Source organism: Gorilla gorilla, chromosome 1, assembly GCF_029281585.2.
Source record: "Gorilla gorilla gorilla isolate KB3781 chromosome 1, NHGRI_mGorGor1-v2.1_pri, whole genome shotgun sequence".
Taxonomy (NCBI): domain Eukaryota; kingdom Metazoa; phylum Chordata; class Mammalia; order Primates; family Hominidae; genus Gorilla; species Gorilla gorilla.
Window position 1 is genome coordinate 107,220,936 of NC_073224.2, and position 4,997 is coordinate 107,225,932.

A 4,997-nucleotide genomic window follows, 5' to 3' on the forward strand; every position below is an offset into this window, starting at 1 on the left:
AGGTGACATTCTCCATTACTGCTAAGATCTCACAAAACTTACTAAAAACTCTACATTAACACAGGATTCCTTTCATAATGAATTCTTGGGAGATGAAAATATCAAAAATCTTGGCCTATAACCTGGAGATGTTGTTGTTTACTGGAAACAACATCAAATAAAATACTCCTCCCAAGACTGTTAGAAGGGACCACATCAGGTATTATTATTTTATGTTATTTTTTTGAGATGGGATCTCACTCTCTTTCCCAAGCCAGAATGCAGTGGCACAATCATGACTCACTGTAGACTTGAACTCCTGGGCTTAAGCCATCCTTCTGCCTCAATCTTCCAAATAGTTGGGACCACAGGCATGGGCCAATGTACCCAACTCATAACAGGTATTACTGAACAATCTGTGCCAGTAAACTTAAGGGCGTTGACACACGGATTCATGTTTCTCTTGTAAAAGGCAGCACTGCCAGAGTGGACATCTGTTAGTGGAGATTTTCACTTAAAGGTAACTCAGTCTTCCTGACAGAGATGGCAAGTAGCTGACATCTGTTGTAGTCGGCTTTTGCCCAAGATACTGGCCTGTATCAACAGTACAGTTCCAGTGCTCACTGCACCTGAGTCTCTTTTTCTGTTGACTGGAATAATACACCATTAGGGCTCCCTTAAGTTGTAGGGGTCCTCTCTTGGTGGTTTTGGTAAAATCATCCTGTATGTATATTCTCTTAAGATATGACACACTAGTCCTATTGTGTGTATGTGTATATACATATACATACCTACATAGCAAAATGCCTATGATCAGATTTCTGTTTCACTGTCCCTAATTAATTTGATTATAGCAGGGAGGGATAATTCTCTGATCAGAATCTCACAAACCATTGCACTGTGGGAAATTTAACAAGGTGCTGGGTTTGCCACCTTAAACCACCAACCACTTCTGGCCATAATGACCCATTGGTACATCCTGTGCTAAATTTCACCTGTATTCCTCCTGACTGCACTCACGATGCAACTCAGGGTCGTATCAAGCAAAACCTGCTTATCGAATCTATCTGACTCACCCTAACCTTCCTGCCTCACATCTCAGTTTAACCCATCATAATCGTATTGTCAAAATAACGGCCTGTAATCCCAGCACTCTGGGAGGCCAAGGCAGGAGGATCACTGGAGCCCAGGGGTTTGAGACTAGCCTGGGCAAAATGGTGAAACACTGACTCTGTAAAATATATACAAATTAGCTGGGTGTGGTGGTGCCCACCTGTAGTCCAGCTACTCAGGAGCATGAGGTGAGAGGATGACTTGAGCTCAGGAGTTCAAGCCTGCGGTGAATCCTGATGATGCCACTGCACTCCAGCCTGGACAACAGAGTGAGACCCTGTCTCAAAAAATAAATAACTAAGCTGGGTGTGGTGGTGTGTGCCTGTAATCCCAGCTGCTTAGGAGGCTGAGCCATTGAGCCTTGGAGGTCAAGAGGTCAAGGCTGTACTGAGCTGTGATCTTGCACTGAACTCCAGCCTGGGAGACATAGTGAGTCCCTGTCTCAAAAAGTAATTATAATAAAAATAAAAAGTACAAAATCAAACAAAAATTGTCACGTCACTCTGAAATGACAGTGGTAAACACCATGATGCTACTGGAAAATTAAAAGAAAAACACTCTCCTGCTATCAGGATCCAACCTGCCCTCTTGCTCTAAATTTCTGATGCATGATTTAAATGCTCAAAAGCTGATGTACTCAAATTATAGCGCACTTACCTGTTCTGCACCAGCATTTATTTTTGTCTCTTGAAAAGATCACCATCCATGGCCCTATAAATGTCTAAGGGCATGGAATGATGAAGTGCAATGTCACTATTGTTATGTATTTCTCATTGTTTTACTACTGAGAAAACTAATTTCATGGTATTCTGAAGACTAGAGATGATTCAACAAGTGACAGCAGCTGTAGACTTAACTGAGGCCTCTCTCTCTCTCTTTTTTTTTTTTTTGCCATTCTATGATGCCCTTTTTCTTTCTTTTCTTTCTTTCTTTTTTTTTTTTTTGAGACTGAGTCTCACTCTGTCACCCGGGCTGGAGTGCAGTGGTGTGATCTTAGCTCAGTGCAGCCTTGAACTTCGAGGCTCAAGCAATCCTCCCACCTCAGCCTCCTGAGTAGCTGGGACTAAGGTGTGTGCCACTACACCTGGCTAATTTGTGTATTTTTTGTGGAGATGGGGTTTCGCCATATTGCCCAGGCTGGTCTCGAACCCCTCGACTCAAGCAATCCACCCACCTTGGCCTCCTGAAGTTCTGGGATTACAGGTGTGAGTCACCGTGTCTGGTTGTAATGCCCTTTCAATTGGACTTGTGGGCATTCTTAAAAATTCCTTAGTGAGGTGGCTCCTTTCCTTCCCTGTCCCCTGCCTGGGATAGGACTATCTGGGAATGAGCCTTTCTGGCAAAGAGGAACACCTTGACTGAGCTTTTGATCATCAATGCTTTCAAGAAGAAAGATTTTTAAAAAATTTTTTATCTGAGGAATGTTGGCCCTTTCAAATGATCAGGCCCAGAGACATGTTAAATCGAGAGAGAAACCCCTTTCCATTCCTTCCTTTTGAGCTATGTATTCATCTGTTGAAACTGCTTGATATCGCCTCAAGTAGCTGTAAATTATCCTAATAATGCCACACCAAACACTATACCCCATAGCCTATAACTTAACAACATATAGCCAATCACCAATCAATGTTATTTCTGTAAACCAATGAGAATTCCTGACAGGCACCTTTCTATCAGCCTACTGTCTGTCCCCGCTTTTGACCTTTAAAAACCTGCTTGTGACAAAGGCCAAAGGGAGCTCAGATCCAAGGTTCCTTGGGTGTGAGTCTTCCAGGCAACTGTCTTCATGTTGGCTCAAGTAAACTCTATATTATGTTTTGTGCTTCAGCCTCTTTCTTTTAGGTCAACATGTTCAACAACAGTCAAATGAATAAATAAGTTAATGTATATTCATACAAAGTAAGACACACAGAAACAAATAACTATATGAATAAGGTGAAAAATTCATAGACATAAGACTGAGTGAAAGAAGTCAAACCTATGCCTCTGCTTCTGAAACTGCCTTTGAAAAATTATAACTGGGACAATTATCACGGTGAAAGAGATCTGATCTGATTCCATCTTGTTTCTAACATCCAAGCTGTCCTTGTTCATTCCTGGGCTCAGACCAAAATAACTTTGGGAGGAACTTAGTTTATGGTTTAGCTGTGAAACAAAGATGATAATATCCCCTTTCCTGCCTGGGGACTAGACTGCATTTGCAGGACTAACAAATTAGCCATGAGATTAGAAATTATGGTTTAGGAGTCATGTAGCCTCTGGCTGCAAGATTCTAAACCTCCCCAAATTGTTCCTGGAAATCACATCATTATTGGAAAATCTAAGATCAGTGCTTGAGGTATTTTGCCGACCCTGCACTCAGTGGATCAGCTGGCACCAGCTAGACTGATAACCTGGCTCATCTGGTCTTGTGGCCCCCACACATGAACTGACCCAGGACAAGACGACAGCTTCAGCTCCCTGTGATTTCATCTCCCTCCTGACCAATCAGAACTCCCAACTCACTGGCCCCCATCCACCAAATTATCCTTAAAAACTGGTCCCGGCATACTTGAGGAGGCTGATTTGAGTAAAAATAAAAGTCTGGTCTCCCACACAGCCAGCTTTGTTTAAATAACTCTTTATTGCAATTCCCCTGTGTCAAAAAATTGGCTCTGTCTAGGCAGCAGGCAAGGTGAACCTGTTGGGCAGTAACACTCCCCCCCAAAACTCACTACACAGTGTATGACTCAGTTTATATGAAAGTAAAGGGCAGGAAAAACTTGCCTGATAGATTTGCAGAGACGGGGGTGGAAACCATTAATAAGTCTACGGAGTATTGTCAGAGTTTGGTGTTGTAGCCTACATATTAAAAGTAATCAGTTAAACACCTGAAATAAAATTTCCCCAAAATATTTTTGCCACATTTGGATGACTTTGCTTCTGTCTTTGCAGCATATAAAGTGTTAACATGAGGTAAGCGCTAAGGTCTGGAGAAGGCAGTGAAGAGATGGCAAAACGACTCCAGCACCATGCCTGAGTGTCCAGTGTGCTCTGCTGGGGCAGCACATTTTTGTACATTGCTGTATTTGAAAAAACCCTACAAGATTCATGAAACTGGACAGCCATCTTTATAATATTCCTAGTGATAAAAGAAGTAAGGATGGCTGGTTTGCAGTCATCTGAGCAGCCTCTCTAGTTTCATAGATACGGTTTCTCTCTGATATTGAACGACTTCCACTGTCAAGCGGAATGCTACATCACAAGGATAACCGAATGTGAAAAGAACTGGTTTTCTTTGTAATCCTAAACTTTCTAGTTTGCGCATTAAAAGCCATTATTCGAAGAAGAGCGCACAGGCTCCAGCTGGCTGCCAAAGGGGTCCTTGGCATCACAGGCTAAGAACCTACTTCTTTGGGAGAGACCAGGGGCGGGGAAGGGAGGGAAAGGAGATAGAGGCAGGCTTCACTTCCTCCGCCGGCTCCCGCAGCGGGTTGGTCGGCTGAGTGGCGGAGGGTCGGGCGGAAGAGCAGATGGGGACCGGGAAAGGCGCTGTCGGTGACATCACGGATAGGGCGATTCCTACGTAGATGAGGCAGCTTAGGGGCTGCTGCTTCCCACGAAGGATTTCTCCTGCTTTGGGAGCAAGTCCAGGACCGCCGGCTGGACGTGAGAGTCCCAGCTGTGTGTCAGGGCTAGGAGGGCTCCGGGTGGCATGGGGCGGGGTGGGGGTGGGGGTGCGGGTGCGCGGGGCAAGTGACCGTGTCTGTAAAGGTTGAGGCGTATGGAGCTGTCTCAGGGCGGAGGTGTGTGAACTCATAATTACCTGGCAGGGGAGACATTATGATCATTAAGGTGGTTTTCCCAGAGCGAGGCTTATCCTTTGCACTCCGGATGTGTTGACCTCTGCGATTTCGCCTGTAATC

At 44.3% G+C, this 4,997-nt stretch overlaps 1 pseudogene; it reads left to right on the plus strand.

Annotated features, from left to right (window-relative positions):
• Positions 1-4,889: 4,889 nt before the first annotated feature.
• LOC115931981 (uncharacterized) lies at positions 4,890-4,997 on the plus strand (annotated as a pseudogene).